Genomic DNA, 19,209 nt, shown 5'->3' with positions numbered 1-19,209 from the left:
GGAGATGTCTGATAAACATTGTAGAATTCCTCACGTGTTTGCAATGAGGGACTTAAATCCCTGACAATTCTGATCATCTAGAAATTGATATGCTACTCTTTTAAATACAAAGAGTAAACACAAGGTGGTGCGCGGTATTGCATTAGCTATGGTACCATAGTGGCTACCATTTCCACCTTAGCTTTAAGCTGAGCAATTTCCTCATCTTTTTGTTCAATAATTTTCTTTTGTCAGTCGATTATCATCTGCATTTTCACCTTTTCCAATTCCCACTCTTGGTAAAGAGCAAGTGCCACTGCATGAATGGTAAGGGAAGTAGGTGGTCTATGAATGGGTGCCTTAGGTTTCATCTTTTCAACTTTTCTCCCTGCTTCAATAACCTATTCTACAGCGGATGCTAAGCTATCCAACCTTTCAAAACCTACTTCTCCCTACGACTGCTCAATGTTCTACAATTCTTCCTTTTCATGTAGCTACAATTCTTTCTCTTCATGTAGTTGCAATTCTTGTTCCCTTTGGAGTTCCCTAGGTGGAGAAGGAGGAACATCATTGTGAGGTGGACTGTGTGGCTCTTGTTCTAGAGAATCAACCAGAATGGTGACATTTGGCTCCATTGATTAATCTTGATTTTTAAGCTTTTTCCAGAGCCTACCACTACTTCTTAGAGATTTCCCTTTAGCGACTGTAGGACTACTTCCTGAAGCGAACTCCTCAACCACTTTAATGGTTATAGGAGAAACTATTTTTATAACTTTCCTTTTCTCAGCCATAGGAGAGGGTAAATTCTCACTTTTACTTTTCTCTTCCTTCTTTTCTATGTCAACCCATTTTCCTTTGCGTTTTTCCTTTCGTATGGCAGCCCTAGTTTTTAGTAGGCTTTGAGAAGGAACCCTTGCTATAAATTTTTCTTATATGGGTCCCTCTACTGCAAGAACATTTTGTTCTGATGATATTCTGGAGGATGAGGGTTCAATAGGGGAGCCAGGTTTTTCAAGATTTTCTAAATTTCCCTATTCTTGAGATGGAAGTGGTTCCTTTGAACCCACATTTTCTACCCTAAACCTTCTAATTTCAACAAATTCATACCAAGACATTAGAGAGACATCTCTTATAGATTTTTCAACTAATAGCTTAATTAGGCAATGATGAGAGACAGAGTGAGGCCTACCTTTCTGGGTTTCTACTATGCTTATGGAAAGAAGGTTGTACAATATTCTTGGAACATTCATCCTTCTTGCATGACATAGATGACTCAGAAGCTTGAAATGATGGGAATACAGACACACAAACCTTCCTTCATAGGTTAAATACTTCAAAACATATAATACTACTGCTTTCCATTCAAGCAGAAGAGATTCTCTCCTAGCTCCCTATCTATCTATTACTAAGGGTGGGTCTCTCTACCGTATACATTCTGCTCTTGCACTACGTGCATCCCTAGATTCTGAGTACTTTTCTCCATCTATTGGTAACCTAGTTACTTCTTCAATCCATTCCTCTATCACCACAACTCTGAAACCTTTTACCTGGGCTTGTCCATCTGAAAGTGGGTGGGTAAATTCCCTTGCAATTTCCTCATTAAACTCAGTTAGCTTCAGAAAATAATCCAGCCACCCACTGTTGTGGAATATTGGCTCACAATCTTGGTCCTAAAGAAGGACTTCATGAACTGTCATCTCATGATGAACATATGAACCACCCATTGCAGTGATAATACATTCTACTCTCTAATGGCATGAATTTGTCCAATTTATGCAACTAAACTATGCTCAATGTACTCTTACTTGGTGGGAACCCAGCTGCAATCCTAAAATAACTCTAGGCAGACAGAATGACAAAATACAAATAATCACCTCAAACTAAAAATTTAAAAAATTAAAACACAATCTGGGATGACATAAGAATTATCTGCTAGAGTAATTATTAGCATACTTCCCCCCACCCAACCTAAGGTTTAATAGGTGTCCACACATGTGAAGGAGGCCAAAAAAAGGACACTATGCAAAATATCATAATGATAGTTAATATGGTTTAATTATATACATGGAACAAAAATAAATACACACGAGCATACCTGACATCACGCGATAATGACTGTAGCTGAAGACATTGAGTCGTCATGCATGGAAAATGAGGTAGAAATAGATGAAGTGAGTGGAAAGCAATGAGTGAATACGGAATGGAATATTTATTGCTAAGAAATGTACTTCCTCCAAATATAGAAGTATTTATTATGAACATGTAGAAAATATTTAGGATGGAGAGGTAACGACAAAGCCATCGCCAACTACTACAGGAATCTCGACATTTTTTGCCATGGAGAACTACTGTAGAAATTCATCCTTGCTAAGAGGCTTGTGGTATAGGCGCAGATGATGACCATTAGCTAACAATTTAAATTTGACAGGATCAATTGTAGATTATCTGATGGCACCATTAAAGAATGTTTCAACTATCTCATAAGATCCTAACCATCGTGTCTGTAACTTTCCCAAGTTATCTTTATATATTGAATCATAGAGAAGGGCCCAATCACTTGGCTTGAATGATTTATCTTTGATATAGATATCATGCCACTTCATGCATTGAATTTAAAATAATTCAGTGTGCTATAGGGCTGAATTTCTTATCTCATCTAAGGCATTAAGCTGCAGGAGCCTTTCCTCTTGTGCTGCAGAAAGAGTCATATCCAAGGTAATTGCCGTTCTCAATGTTTTATGCTCAAATTCCATAGGCATCATTTCTTTTGTCCCATATACCATTTCAAAGGGTGTAAACCCCGTTGTAGTTTTCCAAGTGGTTCTATAAGTCCATACTGCTTCAAATAACCTGCTAGACCAATCCTTGTAGTTAAGAGCTACTATTTTGTTCAATATTGATTCAAGGTCCCTGTTAGTGATCTCTGATTGTCCATTAGCCTGAGGATGATAAGGAGTGGATTTTTTATGCCTTACATTGTATTCATTAACCAGGGTGGTAATCATAGTGGAAGTAAATTGTGCCCCTTGATATGTTACGATTTCTCTAGGAACTCCATACCGAGTGAAGATCTCTTCATATAAAAATTCTGCTACCTTATTATCCCTAGCATGCTTGAATGTTTTTACCTCTAACCACTTTGTGATAGAGTCGGTACAAACAAGAATGTATGACCGACCATTTGATGATGGATCAATTGGCCCAACAAAGTCTAAGCCCCATTTGTTAAATGGTGTAACAACTGCCTGGGGGTGTAAAGGCATTTCATCAGACAGAGTTGGTCTTCCCATTCTCTGACATCTGTCACATTTCTTGGTATATTTGACTGCATCCTTGTGCAAGGTTGGCCAATAATACCCTGTAGTAAATATCTTAAAAGTTGTTATTTTGACAACAAAGTGGCTTCCACAAGGCTCATCATGATAGGCATGTAGTATATCATATATCTCATCTTCTCTAACATAGTGCCTCATAACTTGATCTGGTCCTATATAAAATAAGAAAACTGCTACCCATGAGAAGTTGAAAATCTTTTCTACTAGCAATCTTTTTTCTTTTGGTGAGAAATGAGGAGGTATCTTGTTAGCTGCTAAGTAGTTAGCTATGTTAGCATACCATGGAATGTTCAAATTAATTTAAAACAAATGCTCATCTGGAGATGAATCATCAATGACTTTAGGATTGTGTGGTGTTTGATTTCTAGACAGAAAATATGCCACTACATTTGCTTTACCTAGTTTATCTATGATAGTAATGTCAAATTCCTACATTAACAACAACTATCTTGCCAACCTACCTGTAATAGAACTTTTGTTAATGAGGTATTGGATGGCTACATGATCAGTATGCACAAAGATTTGATAACTAGTTATATAGTGCCTAAACTTATTGAGGGCATAGATGACAGCTAACAGTTCCTTTTCAGTGACATTATAATTCAGCTTTGGTCCTTGCAAATGTTTACTGATATAATAAATTGCATTTTCCAAAACTCCTTGCGTTTAGCCAAAACTGCTCCTATTGTAAAATCGGATGCATCTGTATGAATGTGAAAAGGAAGAGACCAATCAGGTCCTTTAAGCATAGGGGCCTGAGTTAAGGCTCCTTTTAGTCCATTCAAACTCAACATCTTTTGTTAATAGAGAATATAGAGGTCCTTGTATTTTACTAAAGTCCTTGATAAATCTCCTATAGTACCCTGCATGGCCTAAAAAAATTCTTACATCCTTTTGTTTTGGAGGGGCAGGAAGAGAAAGTATTACCTAAATTTTGGTTGGATCTACTTGAATACCTAATTGAGAAATACAATGCCCCAACACTATTCCTTCTTGCATCATCATAAAATATTTTTCACTATTTACGGATAAACTATGATCCTCACACCACTGCAACACTTTGGCCAGATTTCTTAATGCTTCCTTAAAGGTGGCCCCATAAGCGATAAAATCATCCATGTAAATTTCCATACAATCATGGGATATATCTGAAAATATACCAAGGACAACCCTTTGAAAGGTTGCAGGAGCATTACATAAACCAAAAGGGAGAACTGAATAGGCATATGTGCCCCAAGGGTAGGTAAAGGTTCCTGAGCTTTCAGAGCTATCTGATCTGATTATAACCACTAAACCCATCCAAGAATGAAAAGTATTGCTTACCTGCTAGAGAATCTAACACTTGATCTATGAATGGAAGTGTGAAGTGATCCTTTTTGGTAGCAGTGTTGATCTCTCTATAGTCCACACAAACTCTCCATTTCCCCCCTTTCTTTGGAACTATAACCAGGGGAGAAACCCATTGACTGTCTGAAATAGGTTAAATGAATCGTGCATTAAGAAACTTTTGTAGTTCCTCTTTAACTATTTCCCTTAGGCTAGGATTAATCCTTCACTGAGGTTGTCTAATTGGTTTACAATATTCCCTAATATAAATCATATGGGTACCCAATGTAGGATTTAATCCCTTCATATCATGATAATCCCATGTGAAGGCTTGTTGTTTGACTTTGAGTAATTATATTAATGACAATCTTTGATCTGTTGCTAATTGACTATTGACATTCATATTTCTTCCTATGACAACCTCTATTTGAGTGACTGACCTAGCATTAGATATTTCAGACAGACAAGAGGTTTGAATCTCTCGTGGTAGTAATGTATGAAATATGTTTGTGGCTGTAGGAGAATCTGAAGAGCTTGCAGACAGAAGAAGAGTATGCAAAGGACTTGTTGGTATACTCGATGACTATTGAGCTGCTCCATAATGATTTCTTATGATGTTAGAGATTACCTTATCATCCTCTTGAAGTGTTGTAAATGGTTCCCTGGTTAACATCATTAGTTGTTGAACATAATTAATTTCCTCTGCTTCTTCTCCTATATCTGGCCATACTACTTGCTCTTGATCAAGTTGTGGTTGTGTTGGAGAATAGAGTGCAATAGTTTTAGTAGTAATACCATATGAAATGGTCATGTCCCCTGATATGCAACCTATGTATGCATCAGCTGTAGCAAGCCAAGGTCTTCCCAAAATGATTGGATATCCCCCAATGTTGCCTTAGAAGAGAGTATTATAAAATCAATTGGGTATTCCCAAGAATCTAATGTGACACCAATATCTTCAACCATCCCTTTAGGCTAGACAATAGAGCTATCAACAAATTGTAGGACCGTTGGGGTTGATCTAAGACTAGTAATGCTGAGTTGTTGTATGACATCCTTAGTCATCACATTTATGGCCACTCCTAAGTCTATCAAGGCATTTTTAATTTGAGTTCCATTAATAACTACTTTCACCATAGGGCTACCTGAGTTAGAGTATTTAGGGACAATAATTTTTCTTAACATAATATCAACCAATTGTCCTACCACATGCACTATTTTTGGGTCCTTTTTCTTTCTCCTAGGTTTCTTCAAACATGCTTCCTTAATAGATTTTCCATATATGGGAATTACCTTAATAGCTTGAAACAGTGGAATCTTTACACATATATGTTTTTAACTGGTCAATAAGATCAAATGCTATATCATCCTGTTGCCTAGACACTTCTACCTGCAATCTTTGAGGAAACAGGGGAGTTCTTACATGTGTGTCTAGAGTCTCAAACTAATGAACCTTCTCATGGTTTTTGGGTTGATGAGGTGTAGTGTCCTGAGCAATCTCCTTAGATGGTAATTCTGTTATGACTAGAGGAGATGGAGTAGGTAGTGTTTTTCCTGACCGTAAGTGAATCTCACTTATATTGAGAGAATATGCAGGATAGTTATTAGGATCAGTAAAAAAAACTTATTGTTGCTACTAGGGTTTGTTATTTGGATTTGGCACAAGCATTGTTGGAAGTTGGGTTGGCTTGGGTGGAGTGGTATTAGGAGCTGGTGGCATTAAAGCTAGCTGTTGGGACTATTGTTGTGGCTATAGGAAACCTAATGATTGGTTCGCCCATTGTTGTCCTCCCTTCCATTATGGTGACTGTTGCCAGTTACCTCGAGGAGGTGACCAATCCCTTGTGGCTACTACCATTGAGAGGAAGGACTTTGATAATTAGGCCAAGGGTTTTGAGAGTTATTCCAAGATTGAGGAGTATAATTTCCAAATTTTTGGGAGTATGGAGGCTGTCACTGATTGTTTTGTGCATTGAAGTTCATATAAGGATTAGAAAATGACAATGGATCTTGTGGCATACCTTGTCTTGGAGGCCAAGGCCTTTGTTGTGAAACATAAAAGAGTTTTTCATCAACTCCATAGATAGGCTTGAAATCTGGGGAACTCTGCTAGCTATAAATTTTAGCTAGCAGTTTACATTTATAGTCCTTTTATCAATAATAAGGACAAAATTCAGCAAGCATAGCCTCTACCTCCTCATGCTTCTTTCTTTCTTGAAGTGTATCCACCTGAGTAGCCATATTATTAATAATATCCTCCTTAAAGTCCTTTAACAAATGAGTTATCTCCATTCTTGAGATTTTTGTAGATGACTTTGCTATTGAAGAACCAGACCTATAGTGTCTTCCCTTCTTGGCTGCAACTCTGGAGTACTTTTGACAAATTAGTCTGATATCATCCCATTGAACTTGAGTAATATCTCCTATTCCCATGAGGTCTAGGAGTCAACACAATCTTCATTGATTCCCCTTATAAAGATCAACTTCATGTATTCTTCACTCAAAGTGCTATGCTTGGATTTTTTGACACTAAACAAAAACCTCTCCAAATAATCTTCCAGGCTTTCATCTTCTTTTTGTGTCATTTGGAAGATATCATCACCATGTCGGTTCATTCCCCTGCAATAGTCTTTATATTTATCCAAGAAGTTTGTCTTCATCTCCTCCTAGGTAGTGATTACATCTCTTCCTAGACTCATAAACCATCTCAGGGTAGCTTCTTTCAGAGTAGCAGGGAATAACTTGAGTTTATGGGTGTCAGTGGTATAATCGTAACTTCTACAAAGGATGTCAAATTCAAACAAAAAGGTATCCGGATCTTCTGTTACCAAACCATGAAATTTTAGAAGAGAAGAAGCTGGTATATTCTTCAAGTTTGCATTATCATGTTGGTAAGAAATGGGAATCTCAAATGTTGGGTTTACAGGTGGAGGTGGAGGATTTGCTGCCATTGGTCCCTACTAAAGGACTAGAGGTAAAATGTTTTGCTCACGGGGTTCATTTAGGAAGTCTATGTCTCCTTCTAACAAATTAAAAACACCTCTATTACGCACATAAGTTTCTGCAAAAGGGTTTACTTCAGGTGCTTGAAATGATCTTATATCTTGAGTAGAATGAAAGGGAATAAATCTTCCTAATGCATCTCTCCTCTTTCTATGCATGCAGATGAATGAAAAGAAATTCAAAGAGCTAACTACAAAAAACTTAAACTAATGGTTACAACAGGTTCTTAGTTTGGCACCATCCCCGACAACGGTGCCGAAAATGTTGGTCCTTACAACTGGAATGGCAACTAGGTAATAAAATGCAATTAAGAGATTGGATATACTTGAATAGCTATCTTTCATGTAGAAAAGGCTCATTTACTTATCGACCAGGGATGTAAACTTAAAATGGGCCAGCACTGTATGTGCACCAAGTTCATATCACAACCATTCTATATTACTATAGGAAAGGAAATTCTTTGAAGTAAACATGCAAAATCTCAATGAACTAATACTTAATCTGAATTCACAACTAGAAATCACTCAAACAAATACTACTAAATGATAATGTTCTGGGAAGGAAACAGGAACTACTCTGCCACTGTGGCTATAGGAACATACACAGGAATTGTTTCTAGTGGCTGTAGGAATAGAAAATTGTTGAAACAACTACTAGTAAAAAATGAAAATTAACTAGAAAAAATGAAGGTTTAATCACCAAGTGGGCCCCCTTGAGTGAGCATATCCAGAACTTTCAGATTACAATTGTTAAGCTTTTAAAATCACATTAATCTTTTTATTCTATTTTGACTATGAAAATACATAAATACCAGAAAACTGAGTATTACAAATATTATGGTCATTCTCTACTACTCTCAAAAGGAGAGAGAGACCCATTTATTTATATGGAAACTTATAACAGATTCCTAACTGATCGACCCCATTCCTATGGAATAGGCAAATGAGATTCATTGAACAAAAGAAGAAGAAGTCAACGTAGGAAAATAAAACATCTGTCTTGCAACTAAGAAAATATAGCATGACTTGCTTCCTAGATCTAAGCTCCACTAAGAACAGTTATAAATGTCCCATAAATCATTCTGTTGAACAACTGGTCAAGTGGCTTTGATCTCTTTTATTACTGATTTTCTCTGACTGGGTCTGTATTGTGGCTATATACTTGGTGCTTCTTTAAACTGCCACTTAGTCCTTCTCCTTTGTCGACCCTGCATCATGATGTTAATGTGCACAACAAACATGTGTATATACTAATGCTAACATGATATAATGTAAATCATACTTAAGATTGATTTTAGATATTTTCATAGATAAATCATTTAAAAATCATTATATGACAACCTTAAGTATAAGTCAAATAAGTTTCAAAAACACTTAAAAGGTATCAACTAGGAGAGTATCATGATCCAAATATCATGTAATCACAAGACCTAGGAAGGAGTATTATAACAAAAAATCTATCAAAATAATGCCATTATTTAGGCTCATCACCTATGACCATCTCAAGGCATACCAGTAGCGAATGTGCAAAAGATATAATCACAAAGTCATTTCAAGGGCTTTCAAAGTCGGTGATCTTGTACTAAAGGAAAATCCGATAAATCAACTAGATTGAGAAAAGAAGGGGAATTTTAAACCTAACTGGTTGGGTCCTTTTGTCATCATATCAGCCTACAGATCACACTCATATCAGTTAACAACTACCGAAGGGGACATGTTTGATGAACCAACCAATAGTATCCATCTAAAGAAATTCTACACTTGAGTCAGCCAAAGCATGGAGAAGCAAAAAAAATCAAAATATCAAAAAAATACAAAAAAAATCGAAAAAAAAATCAAAAAGTGCAATAAAAACAAGTAGTGAAAACCTAACAACAGGTGCTATTTGTGAGAGAACCACTCCTCTGTTTATTAGTACTTATATCATTTGATTCATTTGATCTCAGCGAAAAGCCATCGCCATAACACTTATTCACGCAACATTATCCCGAACATATTTAGTGTAGTCACTTTCCTTGATTATCCAAAAATAGTTCTCCATATCATATCCCACCATAGCTTGGTGATCAACGTATAAATCCACATCAATAGATATCTATGTCTAGGAGCAGCATGACAACTCAAAGATGAATAGTGAGTACCAAACTGGTACTGAGAGGGGGGGGTGTGAATCAGTACAGGCACAAGATCTTCTCTTGAACCGGTTTGACTGCAAGCAATGAACTTGACTGATAGTCACTAACACCGGTCTGAACTAGATTACTACCAGTTAAACACAATGTGATTGTGAAAGACTTAAAGAAACACTTATCTTTCCACACAACCTACACCTTAATTTCTGCTTTATCCTTGTGCATAAACAAGTAATCTACCATCAGAAACATACAAACTTGCTAGATCAACATGATTCACCACAAAATAGGAAATATCAAAACATCACATGAAAGAGGTATCACACATGACACACATATTTTTCACATGGAAACCCAATTGGAAAAAACCATAGTGGGGATGAATACCCACAAGCTATTCTTGAACTCTTTAGAAGTTCGCTTTGTTAGTAGCCTACTCTAGTTAAAGACTATTACAACAGGTTCTGTTAGGAATTGATCTTGTTAGGGATCACCTGGTTAAGGGATGGCTAGAATACTCGGTTAAGAGTTAAACCCTATTAAAGGTTACCTTGTCAGAGGAATTTATGAACTCAATGGCTTTGAGTCACCCTGTTAAAGGATTTGCAGCAAGCTGGTTAAAGATACCCTATTAAGGGATTTTCCAACTGTTGAAATGGTTAGAGACCAATAGGTATTACAATGATCTGATAATAGCACACAATGCCAATGCAAATCCACTTTAGTTCCTTCCTTCTGCACACACACTTTGTAGGTATCAATTCTTTTATTTTGTTTGGCAAGAATCACGTATCTCTGCACTTAGATACACACAACATTTTCCAACAACCTCAACATGAAACACAACCTTGACCTTATAGGAAACAAATAGGTTGGTAGCATAAACCCTAAACACTAAACATTTAGGTTGAGCAGTTTTTTTGGTTCAATCATGACCATTGAACACTTTGTATTTGAATACAATGGTCTTGAACAGATCTCAAGACATTCTCCATCATTCGTTCTTCACCGCTTCTTGGAGGTGATAACCCATCACGCGTTCTTCACTGTTTGCAGAGACTTTGCACATTCTTGAGGTAGATAGGATCAATCTCCTTCATGCAAGATCCTTCACGTGCACGAGGCTAACGTGGCAACATGATCTAATCTCCATTACAATGCTAATTCATCATACAATGCCATCGGTTTAATCACATAGGCTTGAAACACATCAACCGAAAACCTTGAGCCTAAGACTACCAACCGGTAGTCATACCATATTAAACCTTGATAGAAAACATTCCATATACCGGTTCTTCAATAGCATACCGGTTCACTTTTCGGCATATTACCGGTTCACTCTTCGGCATAGCTGTTCTCAATAGCATACCGGTTCACTTTGCCAATTGCTTGGCCTTAATATACTAGTTCACTCTTCAGCATATTGACATCAACGACAACACAATATAAACATATCAACATACTCTGCACATATGCCAATAATCTCCCCCTTTGGCATTGATGGCAATATAAATATACAAAGATATCTCTCTTTCAGCACCACATCTTCTCCTTAATACTATAAATATCTTCTTCATTTCACATCTTCTCCCCCTTTGACAATAATGCCAAAGTGGAGGCACAAGTTTCCCTGTTCCACTATGATGCTCCCCATGAGGATTAGCATCCTTCAACACATCAATCCTGAAAAAGATATAGCAATGTAGGATCTGACTGATGTGGAGCACAAAACTTTAGTTTACTTCTTGAAGGGGCAGCACCCCTAATTCACCTCTCAAATAGGTAAATGTAGCCTTTGGTAGAGGCTTGGTGAATATGTCTACTAACTGCTCCTTACTTGAAACATGTTCCAATACCACCTCTTTGTTTTGAACCTTTTCCCTCAAGAAATGATACTTGAGTTCAAAGTTCTTAGTTCTAGCATGTAAAACCGGATTCTTGGAGATGATTTTTGCACTTGTGTTGTCACAAAATATACTTACCGGTTCAGATAGAGGAAATTTGAAGCCATTCAACACATGCTTCATCCAAATAGTCTGGGTGCAGTTCATAAAAGCTACAACATACTCTGCTTCTGCTATAGACTAAGAGATACAACTCTGCTTCTTACTCATCCATGAGACCAGTCTATCATCGAGAAAGAATGCACCATCAGTTGTGCTCTTCTGATCATCCACATTACTAGCCCAATCAACATCTATGAACACTCTTAGGTTGAAATCATCATTGTATAGATACCATAATCCATAGTCAATAGTTCCCTTCAAATATCTAAGAATCTTCTTGATTGCTACCAAATGGGATTCTCTTGGGTTTTTCTAGAACCTAGCGGTAATCCCCACTGCATGTGTAATGTCTGGTCTACTATGCACTACATAATGCAACTTACCAATCATTGATTGGAAATCCTTCTCATTTACCAATGCTGAATCATCCTCTTTTGATAGTTTACAACCAGTCACCATTGGTGTACCAACCTGTTTGTTGTCTTCCATGCCAAAGCTCTTCAACACCTCTTTGACATACTTGGACTGAGTAATAAAAATTCCATCTTTCATTTGCTGAATCTGCAGTCCAATGAAAAACTTGTTCTCCCCTATGAGTGACATCTCAAACTCCTTTTTCATCTCATCTGCAAAGTCATGACTCACTCATCTTGTCATCTCCACCAAAGATTATGTCATCAACAAATACTTCATAGATTAGAATCTGATCTCCTTCTGATTTCAAGTAGATATTGATTTCTTCACTTGTTCTTTTAAATCCAATCTTCACAAGATGGGAATGCAAACATTCATACCATGCTCTAGGTGCTTGCTTCATTCCATACAAGGCTTTATGTAGCCTACACACCATGTCAGTATCTTCTAATAGGGAAAACCCATCTGGTTGCTCTATATACACCTCCTCTTCAAGTATTCCATTTAGGAATGTAGATTTTACATCCATTTGGTATGCCTTGAATCCTTTAAAAGCTGCATATGCAAGAAGCATGCAAACTCCTTCCAATCAAGCTACTAGAGCAAAGGTTTCTCCATAGTCTTCCCCTTCTTCTTGGGCATATCCTTTATATACTAGTCTGGCTTTGTTCCTTACCACTGTGCCATCCTCATTCAGCTTATTTTTGAAAACCCATTTGGTTCCAATGACATTTTTATGCTCTAGTCTGGGTACCAAAGACCATGTACCATTCTTCTCTATCTGGTCAAGTTCCTCTTCCATTGCATTGATCCAATCTTCATCTTTATGTGCCTCTTTGAATGATTTAGGCTCAAATTCAGAGATCATACATGAGCTTTCTCTGACCTTTCTTCTTGTAAGAATTCCTGCATCTTTGTCTCCTAGGATCTGCTTTGGATCATGATTGAGTTTGACATACCTAGGTATATTCTTAACAGATTCCTCTTGCTTTTCTTCTTCATCCTCATCTTCATCAGCATCAGCATCTACTAGTGTAGGAGCACACTTACTGGTATTGGGTAGATTTGCAACCGGTTCCTAGAAGGTTACTACCGGTTCATCTCCTACATGCTTACTGCCGGTTTCCTTAGGTTTCTCAGAGTTTTCATCAACCCTAACATTGATGCTTTCAATGATTCTCTGAGTCCTACTATTGAAACATTTGAGAGCTTTACTCTTGGTGGAATATCCTAGGAATATTCCCTCATCACATTTTGCATTGAACTTGCTGTGATGTTCACTCCTCTTGATATAACATTTGCTACCAAATACTCTAAAGTAGCTTACCATTGGTGTCTTACTAGTCTAGTACTCATAAGGAGTCTTATCCTTTCCTTTCTTGATGAGTACCCGGTTCATTTTGTAGACTGTAGTGCTCAATTCTTCTCTCCAAAAGGTGTGAGTGACCTTTCGTTGGATCAACATAGTTCTAGCCACTTTAACCACAATCCGGTTGTTTCTTTCTGCTAAGCCATTCTAGTATGGGGTCTGGGGGGCAAACAGTTGCCTCTTGATACCATTCTCTTCACAATATCTGTTGAATTCATCAAAAGTGAATTCCCCTCCTTGATCAGTTCTAAGGCATTTGATTCTTCTACCAGTTTCCTTTTGTACCATTGCTCTGAAAGCTTTGAACTTTCCAAAGGATTCAGACTTATCCTTCAAGAATGTGACCCACATCATTTTTGAGCAATCATCTGTAAGAATCATAAAATACCTATCTCCTTGCACACTCCTAGTTTTCATAGGACCACACAAATCAGTATGCACAAGATCAATTAAATTGTCAGCAGTGAAAGATTTACCTTTGAAGGTTGAGGAAGACATTTTCCCTAGTTGACACTCTCTACACAAAGGATTTTTTGGTTTGCTCAGCATCGACAGCCCTCTAACTACCTTGATCTTACTAGCCTTTACTATGTTATCAAAGTTTACATGGCAAAGTCTCCTATGCCATATCCAACTATCATCAAACTTAGCCATAAGACATGCTTATATTTGCATTTAGCTGAAATAAGTTACCTTTGGTCCGCATACCAATGGCCATCAGTTCACCATTCTTTCCTTTGATTTTGCACACTCCCATTTTGAATTCTAGAGTGAGTCCATAGTCATTCAGCTGGGCAACACTCAATAGGTTGTGTCTGAGACCTTCCACCAAATACACATTGTCAGCACTACTCTTTCCATTCAAAGGGATGGACCCTCTGCCTTTGACCATACATGGTGCATCATTACCAAAACAAACCACACCACCATCATACTCTTCCAGAGATAGAAACTTGCTCCGGTCACCAGTCATATGGTGAAAACAACCATTGTCAATAATCCACTCATTGGAATGATCAAAGCAGGAGACAAGAACCTTCTTTTCTAACACATCTTCCTTGACTGCAACAAACACAATATCTTCATTTTCTTCATCTTCTGATTCCTCATCTGTGAAACCTTCATCAACAGCTACAAAACAATTTTTCTAATTTTCTCCTTTGAATTTCTTGAACTTTTCCGGTTTGTCCTTGTTATCACCATTAGGACAGTTTACAGCAATGTGTCCTATCTGGTTACAAGAAAATCATTACAAAGTGAGCTTACCTTTTTATTTAACGGTTCCCTTAGGAAATCTCTTGGCAAGAAGTGCTTCAAAATTCCATCAGGATCTCTTCATCATCCATTTCTCTTCTCTATCTTGGTTCACCACTGGTGCTTTCTTCTTTTCCTTTTCTGGATGGTGCAGTAGATGCTCTAAAAAGCTGATTCAGTCTTCTGAATACTACCATCAAAACTATTTAGCTCATAGGCTGACAATTTTGCAATGATGGAGTCTAGTGATACCTTAGTCTTGTCTATTGATCTTAACTCCTTAATAGTAGCAACCCTTACTGCATAGACCGGTAATAAGGACCTAAAGACTTTGCTAACAACAGTAGAATCATCAATTTTGCCTCTTACACTCTTGATATCTCCACCAACAGTTTTGATTCTTATACCATATTGCTGAATGGTTTCTCCTTCAACCATCCGTATGTCTTGAAACTTTCCCCTAAGGCTTTGTTCCTTAGCTTGTTTCATATGGTCATCACTGCCATAGATATTCTCAAGAGTATCCCATTCTTCTTTGGGATTTTCTTTATCCTAGACATCAATAAACTCGATGTCAGATAAGCTACTGATTAGGGCTTCCATGACTTGCCCATTCTACTAGATCTCTCTCTTTTGATCATCGGTGAGAGTACCAGTAGGAATAACATAGGCATTCTCAACATAGCTCCGGTGTTGAGCACCCATGGTTCTGATGTATATCTTCATTTTGTCCTTCCATATTTTAAAATTATCTTTGTTGAACTTTGGACCTTCCCTCTTCATCATTACAATAGGATCTTTCCCTCAAGCGGTTAAGCTTACAACACAAAGGACCTGGAGGGCACTCTGATACCAATTGATAACTCAAAGATGAACAGTGAGTACCAAACTAGTATTGAGAGGGGGGGGGGGTGAATCAGTACAGGCACAAGATCTTCTCTTGAACCGGTTTGATTTCAAATAGTGAACTTGACTGGCAATCACTAACACCGGTCTGAACTAGATTACTATTGGTTAAACACAATGTGACTATGAAAGACTTAAACCAGAAACACTTATCTTTCCACATAGCCTACACCTTCATTTCCTCTTTATCCTTGTGCATAAATAGGTAATCTACCATCAAAAACATACAAACTTGCTAGATCAACATGATTCACCACAAAACAAGAAATATCAGAACATCACATGAAAGAGGTATCACACAAGACACACATATTTTTCATGTGGAAACCCAACTGGGAAAAACCATGGTAGGGATGAATACCCACAAGCTATTCTTGAACTCTTTAGAAGTCAGCTTTGTTAGGAGCCTAGTCTGATTAAAGACTGTTACAACAGGTTCTGTTAAGAACCGATCCTGTTAGGGATCACCCTATTAAGGGATGGCTACAATACCTAGTTAAGAGTTAAACCCTATTAAAGGTTACCTTGTCAGAGGATTTTATGAACTCAATGGCTTTGAGTCACCCTGTTAAAGGATTTATAGCAAGCTGGTTAAAGCTACCCTATTAAGGGATTTTCCAACTATTGAAATGGTTAGAGACCAATAGGTATTACAATGATCTGATAATAGTACACAATGCCAATGCAGATCCGCTTTAGTTCCTTCCTTCTACACACACACTCTATAGGTATCAATTCTCTTATTTGGTTTAGCAAGAATCATGTATCTCTACACTTAGATACACACACAACATTTGCCAACAACCTCAACATGAAACACAACCTCGACCTTATAGGAAATAGATAGGTCAGTAGCATAAACCCTAAACCCTAAACATTTAGTTTGAGCAATTTTTTCAGTTTAATCTTGACCACTGAACACTTTGTATTTGAATGCAATGATCTTGAATAGATCTTAAGACATTCTCCATCGTTCGTTCTTGACCGCTTCTTAGAGGCGATAACCCATCACATGTTCTTCACTGTTTGCAGAGACTTCGCACATTCCCAATGTAGATAGGATCAATCTCCTTCATGGAAGATCCTTCACGTGCACAAGGCTGACGTGGCAATATGATCTGATCTCCATTACAATGCTAATTCATCATACAATGCCATCGGTTGAATCACATAGGCTCGGAACACCTCAACAGGAAACCCTGAGGCTGAGACTACCAACCGGTAGTCATACCATATTAAACCTTGATAGAAAACATTCCATATATCGGTTCTTCAACAACATACTGGTTCACTTTTTAGCATATTACCGGTTCACTCTTCAGCATACTTGTTCTCAACAGCATACCTATTCTCAAGAACATACTGGTTCACTTTGCCAGTTGCTTGGCTTCAATATACCAGTTCACTCTTCAGCATATTGACATCAATGACAACACGATATCATCATGTCAACATACTCTACACATATACCAACACAACATTCCTCTCAGTGTAGCATTCCGACAAAAAACAACAAGGACCACAACATGTTAAGAGAAATAATGTCAACAATGGCTCATCAGGCTAGAAAACCAGACCATTATCAAACTACAAACTTTAACACACACATGATGGATTATTTTCTGAATTATGATTTTTTTACATATAGCATGAATTTTTGACTATTTTGTATCTTAATTTTTGAATCATTAGATCTCCTGAGCTACTCGAGGATGCATTGAGCTAGAGAAGCAATGAAGGAATCTGATATTTTTTTGGTGTTTTGTTTTTGAAGCGATCATTCGTACAGTGCAAATTTGTCTTGAGACATGATTGAAAACATATCATTGAAGACATTTTCTACTTTTGCACATACAAATGGTTAACTCTTGTCTGTTTTACACAAGCAACACTCAAGTCATCTTGGTTCAATTATACCTTGATGCTTGTGCCAGCTTGCAATATTAAAATCCATGTAAGTCATACCCAATTCATTATGGTTCAATTATACCATGATGCTTGTATTAACTTCCAACATATCAAAAACTCAGTGATGACAAACAAAAATGGAGCACAAACAAGTGACTAAATAGGAATGACAAAGACAAAATTAAAATGATCATTTAGTTGCATAAAATTTTAAACTTGCATTTAGTTGCATATCATTTTAAACTTGCATTTAGTTTCATATCATTTTAAAATTTCATTTAGATGCATATCATTTTAAACTTTCATTTAGTTGCATATCATTTTAAAACATGCATTTAGTGACATATCATTTTAATCTTGCATTAGTATCACATCATTATCATTATCATACATCTCATTCTCAAGATACATCTCACATCATTATCAATATCATACATCTCATTTTCAAGATACATCTCACATCATTATCATTATCATACATCTCATTTTTCAAGATACATCTCACAAATCACAGTAATCATTTGCAATACATCATCACATTCTAACTCATCTTGAATCATACAATCACATCATCATCAAAATAAAGAGAATTATTATCTAAGCATCAATATCATATCAAAACATAATGCTTATTATCAATCATAGGGCATCTCTAGCTCATCCTCTGCCTACACCTCGTAATCTATATACTGTCTCCAAATGACTGTATCAATATCATCCAATATTATGCACCAATGGTATAGTTTTCCCAGCTTATGCTAGACAACTACACCTGTGTACTGATAAACATAAGCTCACCCAACTAGCCTATCCCTGTCTGCAAGAAGTCTCAATAGAGGAATGTGCTCCTAGGCCCACACCTGTAACAATGTCACCCCAACTGATAAACTAGTATATCCCAGATATACCGCTTGGTGAAGCTCTCTGTAAAGATGGGCCAACATACAGGACCCCCATGCAAACCTACATCCCTGCATCACCATGTTCTCCAACACCAATCCCCATCCCATGACTAGTCCCTTTGAGCTATGGTTAGGACACATAAAGCCACCAATAAAACATGCTAGTATAGATGGTAGTGGAGTGGAACCAAAATCCAAAAACTCCTACCATGGGACCTCATACCCGCTAATTTGATCATCCTCGAAGATGCGACAGAGAGCCTCTATCCCACCCTCCTCGGTCTTCTCATACGATAATAGAGCCCCAACTATAAGACTTCGCAGAATACGATAACAGTCCTCTGGTGTAACTGTCATCTTACCCATAGCCAAGTGAAAGGTGTTCATATCACTATGCCACCTCTTTGCCAGCATTGTCAATAAACCCCAGTTAATGATACACCAAGGCATGTTTAATAAAGAAGACAATCCACATCTCCCGATCACGTCTTTGTTAGCCTGCGACAAATGGGGAATAAATGTCCATGGTCTCAAAAATCTCTCTCAAGACTAGAGCATGCCAAGCTCTGCTTACAAAACAACAAGTATCCATTATCAGTTCCCAAATATATCTGATATATCAAATCAAAGAAAAATCAACTTGAAATAGTGAAGCATCTCAAGAACACATCATCAA

This window comes from Cryptomeria japonica, chromosome 1 (assembly GCF_030272615.1).
Source record: "Cryptomeria japonica chromosome 1, Sugi_1.0, whole genome shotgun sequence".
Taxonomy (NCBI): Eukaryota; Viridiplantae; Streptophyta; class Pinopsida; order Cupressales; family Cupressaceae; genus Cryptomeria; species Cryptomeria japonica.
This window is presented reverse-complemented; position numbering follows the sequence as displayed.